This window comes from Rattus norvegicus, chromosome 3 (genome assembly GCF_021556685.1).
Source record: "Rattus norvegicus strain SHRSP/BbbUtx chromosome 3, alternate assembly SHRSP_T2T, whole genome shotgun sequence".
Lineage (NCBI taxonomy): Eukaryota > Metazoa > Chordata > Mammalia > Rodentia > Muridae > Rattus > Rattus norvegicus.
This window is the reverse complement of record NC_141536.1, coordinates 56,348,811-56,360,984: the sequence shown is the minus strand read 5'-3', so window position 1 is coordinate 56,360,984 and position 12,174 is coordinate 56,348,811. Positions and strand designations below refer to the sequence as shown.

General features: G+C 43.7%; 1 protein-coding gene across 2 annotated transcripts in view; it reads right to left on the bottom strand.

Annotated features, from left to right (window-relative positions):
* Positions 1-9,586, bottom strand: part of Map3k20 (mitogen-activated protein kinase kinase kinase 20) — a 159,365-nt gene extending 149,779 nt beyond the window's left edge. For both annotated transcript variants that reach the window (NM_001398993.1, NM_001398994.1), the window contains 1 exon segment: positions 9,462-9,586. The gene's annotated coding sequence lies outside the window, so the exon portion shown is untranslated.
* Between the last annotated feature and the right edge of the window lie 2,588 nt (positions 9,587-12,174).

The following is a 12,174-nucleotide window of genomic DNA, read 5'->3' as shown; positions in this document are numbered from 1 at the left end:
TTCAGCTTCTCCTTCTTGGTTTACTTCTGCACCTTGACAACACACATCGCCAACTGGCTCCCTGAGCAGAGGCCACCATGTGGATGTGAGAACTGAACTTGCGTCCTCTGCAAAAGAAGCAAGTGCCCTTACCTGCTGAGCCATCTCTCCGGCCCCCTCATCTCATTTCTTTCTTTCTTTTTCTCAATGATTCTTTTTTTAATGTGCATGAGTGTTTTGCCTGTGTGTATGACTGTGCCCCATGTACATGCCCAGTGCCTGCAGCATTCAGAAGAAGGCGTCAGGTCCTCTGGGATTAGTTATTGACAGTTGTTAGTAACCACGTGGGTGCAGGGAATGAACCCATGTCCTCTGAAAGATAACAAATACCGTAATCGCTGAGCCATGTCTTTAGTCCCTCTCCTCACTTCTAACGTCACTACGTTATGATGCTACCCTGATGCCTAAACCTCTTTATATTTTTTTTCTGAAAACTTTTAGAGTCATTTCTCTGTAGAACTTTGCCTTTTATTAGAGGGGTCTTACAGATGAATTCTTTCCTTCACTGGCAAGACGCTCAGTTCCCACCTTTATCTTACATCTTTGAATGGCAGTTGTCTGGTGGTGTTCCTTTAAGACTGCACCATGCTCATTTCAAGGCTTTTTCTCAAATGAGCATGAAGCGCTGCCATCTAAGGTCCCCTTCTGTGCTGACCTTACCTGCATCTCCATGCTTGGTGCAGGGGATAGACCTGCTTCAAATCCCTATCTCCACCCAGGAAACCCACCCCTAATACCCCTCTCCACCCAGCCATCCCACCCCTAATACTCCTCTCCCCCCCGCAGCAAACCTCCCTAACCATGATTTTGAAGCCCATATGAGAAACTACACTCTCCCTTTATCTATTCTCATCAAATTCCGGCCAGAACACAAACTCTCTAAACACAAAACTCCTTTCTCTCTAGGAACTCGGCACCTCCCTTATAACCAAGCACACGGTACACACCTTCTCCACTCCAAACTATTTGTTCCGTTGATAGGTTTTAGTTAATTTTTCCATTCTAGCTCCTACCTGCCACTCTTTACAAGTCCCTAAAGAGGATTCTAAACCCAATTCCATTTTGAGAAGCTTCCCCAAGCTTCTTGGGAACCTTGGCACCTCCAGTACTGGGTGCTTCTCGCTTTGGATTGAATTAGAGGAGGGGTGGAGAAACCCTTTCCAAAACAGAGCAGGATGATGAGATCAATAAGAATTAACCTGAAACGACTGGCCAGTACCCTTGGCTGTGGCCACCACACCAGACCACAGGCAGGGCACATCCTTCCAGAACAGTTAGTTACTCGTGTTGCAACACACCCTGCCATTTGGGAACTGGCTCTACATGAATGAACTATGCAATTATTTGGACATTTTACTGACAGTGTAAAAAATAAATTCATTCTTTCTGAAGAGATCAACAATGTAGAGTGTCTCAGCACAGGTTTAAATTCCAGTGAGCTCAGACAGGCTCATACACTTCAGTTGGAAAATTGAGCTTCCTACCCCCCATACACACGCACACACACGCATTTATGTGTGCACATGCATGTTTTGCTCATGCATATGCATGATGTGTATGTATGTATATATGTATGTCAGACTATATATATGTAAATTGCTTTCCCTTTCACTTTAAGTCACTATTTAAAGAAGATCACAACATCTGAGGAGAAGGAGGAAGCCTGAGTTGTTTTAGAGCATCTGGGGTGAGATGCTGATCAATTATAGCATCAGGACCTGATCAAATTATGCTCCAGCTTTTCAGACATATCTCTACTGTCTAGACCAGGGGAGCTGTCCGTCTACACCCATCTGCTTACGAAGATCGAGTACAACATGTTCAACCCACTGCGTTTGAAGACGGGCAATCACACAACACTGCAGGTGGACCCAGAACAGGACTCTCACAGAAAACAGGACAGAAGGGGTCACAAATTAGAGTACAGTAGCAAGTTGGCTAAACTTGCTTATTTGGGCAGTAGCCAAAACTCAGTGATTTTTAAAATGTCCCTAAATTAAAAATACAAGAATAAGTTTAACTATGAACTAAACTGATAAAAGCATATACAATATTATTAGTTAATTATACAAGCCATATACAGGCAGAAAGACCTTAAATGGATTTTTTTTAACTTTTAAAAGTTTCCCGTGTTTTCAAAAAAGGGGCTAGGATCAGGACTTAACTTATGAGTCTTAACTTATGGTCTTTATTTGTCTCTTTGCTTTTTCAAATTGGCATTGATCTTAAGCCAGTTGCCCATTTCTATTCCCCCTACTCAATTTTTGTCACAAATTTAAAATAAAAACAGCAGCAACAACAACAACACAGCAACAGGACTACTCAGACTTCTAACATCTGATCAGCAAAGCTGTTAAATTAGACAAGACTGAGTTAAACTCTGCTTCCTGCTCTCTCGAAATAGTCACCTTTCCTCATAAAGAAGAATTTTAAAGTCACTTCCATTTCACAGGCCCAAAGTGATCATGAGTGCAGGGTTTGACCCAAGTCACTGGAAAGTGTTACTTCTAAGTAGCAAGAGAGTAGCAGATCCAAAGTGCCAGCTGTCTGAGCCCAGACGGAGGACTATGTTCTAGGCAATTCACACTTCCCACAGTCCTCCCCAAGGCCTGCTCTGCCCAGAGAAGCAGAGGAGTTATAGAAAGACCTCACCCAGAGTCCAGCGAAGAATTTGCACATAACAGGTGGAAATTATGGCTTTCTAGCTGCTGCTATGACTTTGAGGCCTTGCTTAGCCAAATATTTCAGCCCTTACAATCAGGTTTGTTTTCCCATTTTCAACATTGCTTTCTTTTATATTTCAATCACTTTTGCTACACAGACATTAACAAATTAATGACACCTCGATTCCTAAATCCTTTTCATCTGTGTTTACGTGTCTTAATTTCTTCTCAGGCTTTTGTTTGCTCTCTATTTTGGGAGTTGGGTCACTTTGCAAGATCTATCTTACTAATGAGGAATACCTATTTATTTCTGAGACAAGGTCTTGCTATGTTGTCCAGGCTAGCCTTAAACTTGTGATCCCCCGCTTCTGCTTCCCAAGTGCCAAGTTGAAGATATATACCAACATGTCTAGTTCTAGCTATAATTATAACTTTTTCCTTTCAAACTGTTTTTCATAGAGATGGATCCTATTTAAGTTACTAAAACACATTTTTCCTTTGCACTTTTTAGATATTAGTATTTCTAGATGTTTTTACTCAGTCATAGCACTTGCTTTGGTGGTGTCCCAAAGAGTCCGCCTTCCACAGGGCCATTGTCTTCTTCCTTATGTTATCTGTTCATTGCACAAAGCCACCTAGCTCAAGAAAACTCTAGCCTGTTTTATTAAATGCCTCCACAGCATAATGAAAATATTTTTAATTAACTTTATAAATAAAGTTTTTGGAATTTCTCTGGGTTTCTCTCTTTTGGATATTTCTGACTTTTATATTTCCTTTTTCTATCCATAATTTATACTTTCCTTTTGTCTTCACAGTATGTTTCTTTCTGGCACAGCATAAGAAGAAAAATGAATTTGTGTCATTATGATCAAGATAAACTTTTAAAGAGATTTCTCAGGCTGAAGAGATGGTTCAGTGGGTAAGATTACTTGCTGTGCAAACAAGAGAAGCTGAGTTCAAATACCTGGCATGTATATAAAAGTCATACATAGCAATGTATACCTGTAATCCCAATACTAGAGGTGTGGGAACCTGGAGGGTAAAGACCTGGGGGATTCTGGGAGCTCTCTGGCCAGTCAGTCTTCAGATTCAGTAAAAGAACTTGTCTCAAAAAAAAGAGACAAGCTTTTTTTAAAAAGAGCTAGACACCAAATATCTTCCTCTGGCCTCTGCATGCACTTGCCTATATATCTACATATATCTATATCTATATCTATGTGTATATATATATATATCTCACATACACATATATCACACACGTATACACATATATGTATACCATACATACACATATACCATACACACACATACAAGTATACCACATACATACACACACATACACATATACTACATACACATACACATACACATATACCACACATACACACACACCACACATACACACACACCACACATACACACACATACATACATATCACACATACACCACACATACACAGATACCACACATACACACACATATACCACATATACACATACACCACACATACATACACATACATATACACCACACATACACATATACCACACATACATATATACCACACATTACATACATACACATATACCACATATACCATACATATACACATATACCACACATACACAAGGAAGGTAGCAGAAAAGAAGAAAGGATTTGGGGGCCAGAAAGATGGCTCAGCAGGTAAAAGCCTTGCCACCAAGTCTGAGACTGGCCCAGGAACGCACGCACAGGGTAGAAGAGAGCTGACTCCCAGGAGTTGTCCTCTGACCTCTATGCACTGTGCATGTTCAAACATGTACACATAATAAATAAAATTTAAAAAGTTAAAGATGATTTCTCAAAAGTACCCTCATCCTCTAACAAACCTTGCTCTGACGTGTATTTTATTTCTTCATACAGCTCAGTAAATAAAAGAATCAAAACATCTCATCCTCATGTACTTCACTGTTTGGAATTAGAATATATATATATATATATATATATATATGTTAAGAATTCTGGGTTTTGCTTTGTTTGTTAAAGAATGGAAAAAGCTTTGGTTTGATGTATTTCTTCATAATGTCAGGACCAGAGATTTAAAGGGTCAATTCCTGACAGACTGCTCTGTGTCCTTCTTTTTAAAAAGAAAATCATTAATAACAAAAGGTTCAAGACTAAGTTTGTGAACAAAACTAACTAGAACCGTGCCTATGCTGCTATTGCCTTCAAAATTGCTTTCAGAAAAGCAGACCATGGCATAAAATAGCTTGGACCCAGGAAATAGGACTTCTTCCAGCATGGCATCTGAGAAAAATCCAACTTTAAATAGGAGTCTAAACGAGAACAGACAATTCCCCTCTCTATCTGCGCCTTACCATATAAGTAATATGATTCTCTAGTTGGAGCAAAGGTTAAAATAAAAACAAGCTGGTTAAACGAAGTGTTCTTATTCATCCACTAATATTCCAATAAATGAAAAATCAACCCCCCCTTGGCAGGTTTCCTTGCCAGGAATGCTGTTAGCAGACATAAAAGAAGTTAAGAACCAGGGAAGTGGTTGGTGGGTGATACTGTGTGGAATGCGCCTTGTGTCTCCTCCAACTAGGAGACAAGACCCAGGGCTTCCATGTCCTGGACCATAGGTGGAGGTGTGTATGGTGGGGGGAGGGTGGAAAAGAGAGAAGAGGTGAGACTGCTATCCATTAAAGAGGGGAAACAGGAAGACGAAGATTCTGGGGCTGCCTAGAAGAATGCACAGGCTGCTGGGGTGCTGCACTTCTGGGGAGGAGGCCTACTTCCTAAACCAGCTTCCCACTCATCCTGGGGATTTGCTGCACAGTTCTCTACCACAGAACTGTCCCTGTCAAATAGGAAATACCCAACCAGCCCAGCTTCTGACAAACCAGGTACAGTCCGAGACTGATTACCTACAAGGAATGCTTCCTAACGAGGGCCGACAGGCAGGTCAGAACCTGGTCGTCTGAAGGAAGATGAAGGATAAGACAGACACGGGGATATTAAAATGAGCCAAGAGCAAGACCTGTATGATGCTGGGCTGAGTAAGAGGCAGAATTATCCGAGGTACAAATTAAAGAAGGGCTAGTAGCCCACAAGAAGATATTCTTCCCTCTCAGTAGGGAGTGACACATCCCTGTGTGTTCAACGGAAGGTGTGTGTGTGGTGTGGGGGAGGAGTGGAGACTTGCATCACTGAGGAAAGAAAGGATGCGTCTGGAAGGTTCGCTTCAGCCTTACTAGCATGATGACTAACCAGACTAGCATGAAGTGCTGGCTGCCGGTCTTCCTTTACTGGAGATGCAGTCATGCACCTACAGTAAACATGAGGGGATCTACATCTCCGAAATAAAAAAGAAATAATAAGAGTCCTTGGGCCACCATCTTGAAATTCTTCTCACATGGTTGGAGAGGTCCACATTCCAGTGCCTGTCTCGTACACTTCTCTCCTATTCCCCAAAGCAAAGAGCCCTTGACCATAAGGATATGCAGATTACACCTACTCCTGGGACGATGCTCTAATTCAAGACTTTCCCTAGCAAAACAGAATCGCATTACCTCTTCCATCAGACTGGAGGCTAACAGGGCCCATCCCTTCTTCCTGTGCGCTTACTCCCAGGTATGCAGTAGACAGCAGCACAGAGAAAGTCAGTGAGTCCTACAGCATACATCTGACTTTAAGATTTGGAGGAATAAATGAGTCTGTTTATATTGGTTTGCTCAGTTTGATTAAGACAAGGGTGAGAAGAAGAGACTGAAAAGTCCACGTGGGTTTTCAAGATTAAATGAAAGATTTTTTTTAAAGCAAATGTTTGCCTACAGTAGAAGTGCTTATGGGTCTATCTGCAGACCTTTAAGGGGACATACTCCTCTGTCACAGTAGGATATTTTGTAAGAAAAGGTTAATAAGTAATATCTACTCCAGGACCAAGAGATTAATGTGTTCCTTCCCTTTTAAGGTTTCCTATGTAAAGTCCAGAGAGGAGTGATAGATCCTGAACACAAGATGTGCTTACAAATGGTTCCCAGGGACCTTAGCCCAGGCTTCTGGTCATAGCCTGTCTATCTGTATTCTCCTAACTTCAAAATTCGTCATCTATACACTTACGTGTGTTCATTTTCAGATTCTTCCCCGACACATAGTTTTACAAAGCCACATACAGAGTAGCTTTGGAAACCTTTACACGCAAGAGAGGAGTGGTTAGGAAGGACCCCCATCTAATCTCGGCATGCCCACTTAGTGTGAGAGCAACAAGGCAAACTACAGTAGGCAAGCCTTGACTGTGTGAGGCAAGCAATCAGCTTAGGAAATGCGGGGAAGCCCTCTCTGCACTCAGTCATGACAGGTGGAGCTTCAGGAACAAGCCCAAGCATTTCCACATGCTGTCTCACAGACCTCTCCCTGGGGAAGCAGGTATTACTGCCCCCCAAGGTTATAAAAGTGAGCCAAGCCCAACTTACAAATGACACAACCGGAATTCAACTTGGGTCACCTCCTTTTCGTCCATGGCCTTTTTTTCTCCATCATTGACTGCCTCCTAATCCACCACCCCCCCTTTTTTTCTTTTCTCTAAACAGACCCATTTCTTGTTACCATAATGAGTGGATTACTTACTGTCCACACATTAGAGGCTTTAATTTTCTATTGGCAATGGTGCCAACGGGGTTAAGTATCAAGTGTATGGCTCCCTGTTCTCAGTCCTTTACTGTGCTGGGATTATTCAACTCCTGCCACTCAATGTTTCAGCTGTCTCTCAGAGGGTCTGACACAAAAACCCTGTATTATCAGCCCAGACATTAGGCTCTGGCACTGATGGCTCTCCTGCCTGCACAGGTAAGAATGTTTTGCTTAGCGCTGGAACTCTGTTGATTTCTGTGCTCAACAGCCACAAAGGAAGTAGCCTAAACTTCCCCACAGTAAGACGGAAGGTGTCTCAGCTCTTGCTCTTGTGTTTAGATAGAACAGTCCCCCATCTTGTCCCATCTGTGCAGGGTAGAATAAAATAGGATCCAAACTTCTATTCCCAACACCCGAGGGCACAGAGGCTTGCTTGTTCCAACAGTACTGTGTTACCACAAATTCCTTTTACCAGCCTAACAGAACTCACGGACTCTTCCCTGACCATGTCAAGTTCTAAGACCCACCGTGAATTCTGCTTCTGCTGGGCACACCGAGAGTTTTATCTGACCTACTTTACAAAACGTCCCTGTCACTTCTCCAGTGTCTCCTCTGATGATCCAATGATTCACTCCACACCCTTCGTAAGTCCTGCCTGTCATTCCAGAGGCCTCTAAGACTCAGTTTCACTGCACAGCTCACATGATAGGCAGTGGTCCAATGTATTGCCAATAGCACTCACTCTGCCCTAACTTAAAATACACAGCCCAGCCTGCCAAGTTTCCTTATTTGGCAAGAAGGTCCCTCAGTTCCCAAGATCTTTGACCATCCATTTTTAGATCTAAATCTGTGTGCTTAATATTCGGTCGGTTATTATTTCCCTTAATGTGTTCTTCTGTATCCCCCTCTTCCCCTCAAGAAAAACTTTTAAAACATCAGTTGCTTGCTTTCTTAGACAACAAAACGTTTCCCACTTAAACTTTTGACTTGCATAGTTTAAAAAAAAAAGCAATCCCCAAAAGTTTTTGTCGAAATTATATTGTAAAAGACTAAATAAACAGTGCTCGAAAAGACCCATTTTTCTCTCTTAATTCCCTCATTCCAAACAAGCTAAATTCATGTTCATTTGCAATCTCCCAAATCTCTGGCTATTGTAGCAGAAATCTAAAACAAAGACTCTATGAACGACCAAAACCATAATTAAAATGCAGCCGTCACTTTTTAAAAAAAAATCAAAAAGGAATGAAATTTTCACAGTAGAGACAGGCCTATGACAAAGAGGTCTGGTCTTGAATCATTTGTTTATTTTTATCGTTAAATGTTTTGGAAGGTTTGGATCCACTGAACATTGGCAGTTGGTTTCATCTACGGTCAAGAAGACCAGAAGATTCGCTACAACCACTTCAAGGGTAAAACAGGAACCCACTTTAATAGCAATCGGAACTCAGATGTCCTCAATCCATTCTGGAAGAGGGATCTCACACGCATTATTAATGAAGGCTGCTTATTGTGAAATCGCTGGAACGGGCCACCAAATGGTGTACTTTCGTTATTAACGAAACTAACAAAAATAGTAATTATGTTCTCCATAAACAGTGCTTATGCAGGATCTCCAGGCGCATGAGAAACATACATTTTCAGCAACCCAACAATAACGTGCCATTGTTTTTTTTTTTTTAGGCAGTTCCATGTCATCTGGGCAGTTTAGAATTAAAAGTTTTTTCCGAGAGCTGTCACACACGGGGCGAGGCGTGGCTGCGGCCCGGGTCACTCAGAGCCCAGCCGGGTATGGATCCCCGCGCCTGCGACACCCGCGTGTGCTCCCACGGAAGGCGAGGGTGCTCGGGAAGGGCAGCCAACGCAGGTTCCCGGCGGTCGCCGCGAGCTGTGCCAGGCCGAACTCTTCCGGGCACCGAGTGACCCGCGAGACCGGCCCGGACATGCCCAAGCCGTCCTTGGCGCAGCGGCAGGGGGCTGAGGGCTAGGGGGCCGCAGGGCTCCAGGGCACCGGGGGGCGAGCCGAGGACAGCCTCCCGCCGAGCCTCGGCCTCCCACAGCCGCGCTGCCCCGGCCCCGCAGGCCTCGGTGCCGCCGGTCCTCCAGCGGAGTTCCCTCCCGCCTCCCGGGTCCCCCGCGGCCCTTACCTTGCTCCCGGGCCGGGCGCGAGCAGAGGCCGGGGTCGGGGACAGCGGCCCGCGCGGCTCCCACGCTTCCGCCGGAGTCAGGAGTTGAACATTCCGCCTCTCCGCGCGGCGCCAATGAGGAAGACGTCGCGGCAACAGCACCACCTACCTCCGAGCGCGGAACCGCCGGCCCGCCAGCCTCCCGGCACGCCCGGCCCTGTGCCCAGTGGGGAGGCCGGGGCTCGAAGTCTCAGAGCCCGGCTGCTGCAAGGCCCCCAACCCACAGCGGGACTGGAAGCACTTGGCTAGGAGCGGGACAGCAAGGAAGGCGATGTCAGGGTTGTGGGGAGCCTCGGTGGGACTATCAACAGGTACTTTGGAGATTTTGAGGAGGAGTCAAGGCCTGCTGCTCTGGTTGGTGACTTTTAAGATGAAGTGCCCGCGAGAAGACAGAGTCCATTGCAAGAGTGGACAAAACATGGCATCTGGCTTCAGGAAGAAGAGAAATTGATTGGGCAAAATGGAGCTGGAGAGGAAAGAGAGGAGTGGTTGCAAAAGTAAGGGAGACGTTTTCTGAATTAGAATTTAGTTGTTCACACACATGGAGAATTAAGGAAAGTTGAAATCGTGCAAAATGGCAATTTGTGTTTTAGTGCATGGCTTTACTTTGGAGCAGAAGGCTTACCAGCCTTAAGATGTTGGGCCACATTCTCTTTCCTCCCCATCCATTTTAGTAGTGATTTAGAGAGTTGCCTAGGGATGGTAACAAGATAAATGGTAGATATTGTCACTACCTGGTTACAGATGGATTTGTGAAGGCCAGAGTTAGAGGGTACAACATGGGATCTTTAAAAAAAAAAAAAAAAAGGAAATTGGAATTGAGAGACACGTTTCAGAAAGAGGCCACAGAAATTTGTGACCCATTCGGTTGGGAAAGAAGAAAGCGGTGATGCCAAGATTTGAGACCTGTGTGACTGGAAGAATGATGGTGTCATTGACAGAAATAGAGATCTGCGGAGAGGAAACTGGCTTCCTGCTGAGTTTTGAAGTCAGGAGAGGAAAAAACAGGCAGAGATGAAACAAGAAACGGAAATCAGAAAAGAGGCCAAAAGAGAAATAGAAATTTTGAACACTGTTCATATATACTTAATATGTGAATGTGAAAGGGTGGGTAGATATAAATGAATGAGAAAAGAAACCACTTTCTCGTCTGCGATTATAAGGACTGAGGTTCTGAGGTTAACAAGTTACATTTCGGTAATGGAGAAGACTGATGGAAACTGTTCCGCTTAAAAAAAAAATTCTGTTGTAGGTGATCAAACAATTGTTAAAAAAAAATAAAAATAAAAAGAGCTGTCTCAAAAACTTACTCAAAAGATGGGCAATGGGCTCTTGAGCAGGATGAGAGCCGGAAGAGACTGCGGTCACCTAAGCTTTAAAGAAATCTGATTGTGACCTGACTCTGGCTGAGGAGAGGGAGAAGCTGGCTTTGCTGTTGCTCTTCTCAGTGATCACCTGGGACACTCACAGGCTGACCTCAGTTTCCCGCTCACCACAATCGGTGGTAGCTTCTGGCTGGAGCTGTCAGCCACCAGCCATCCATACGTTGCTTTGTACTGGAAGCATGGAACTTCTGGTATTTTTAGCTGCACTATCTCTCCCCCTTATTGCCTTCATTCTGTTTTCCTCCTGTAATTAGGCTCAGAGAGTAGCCAACAGTAACAATAAACACTACAGAGTAGTTTCAAAAACATCCTTGAAGAAGCACCTCACAGCCTCCTGCCTTCCCATTATGTTGCAAGGTCCTCATGGTCATACCTTATATTCTATGTGGGGGACCATGACTGTAATACGTGCACAATGATTCTGTGCTACACTGAGGCTTGCCTCAACTTCTTTTTAAGATTTATTTTTAATTTGTGTGTGAGGGTTTCCCCTGCATGTATGTATGTGCAGCCTATGCATGTCTGGTGCCCAAAGAGGTCAGAAGAGGGTGTGAGAGTCATTGGAACTAGACTATGTTTGGGCACCATGTGGGTGCTGGTATTGAACCAGGATTCATTGGAGGAGCAGCAAGTGCTCTTAACCACTGAGCTACCTCTCTAGTCTCACTGCTTTAACTTTTGATTCCTTAAAAAACAAGGGCTGGAGAGATGGCTCAGTGATTAAGAGCACTGACTGCTCTTCCTAGAGGTCCTGAGTTCAAATCCCAGCAACCACATGGTGGTTCACAGTCATCTGTAATGGGATCCGAAGCCCTCTTCTGGTGTTTCTGAAGAGAGCTAAAGTGTACTTACATAGAATAAATAAATACATCTTTTAAAAACAAACTGCAAGTCTACTTGTGACTATATTGATGTCTTTAGACACCAGAGCTGATATTGACTGTATTGTGTTTACTCCTAACACTCAGCTTTTTCAAATGTAGGGGTGGGGGACTTTTTGCAAGTTTGTTCTTCCTTGGGCAGAATATAGATTTACGAGTGTAAACAGTAATAACAAAAGAGTCCTTGTTGAAACTACCAAACCTTTACTTCAAAGGCTTCCACACTAAAAATAGATGTACTCTCAGCAGTGGGGTGGCTTAGAAGTCCTCAGCACCCTCTTATAGCCAAAAACACCCTCCAAAGTAAGCATGCATTCTGAGTTTTAAAAAAACCTTTTCAAAGTGCTGTTTAAATACAACTTAACAACAATGTAACCAACCCCTTGATATTCCATGGGATTGTTTCCC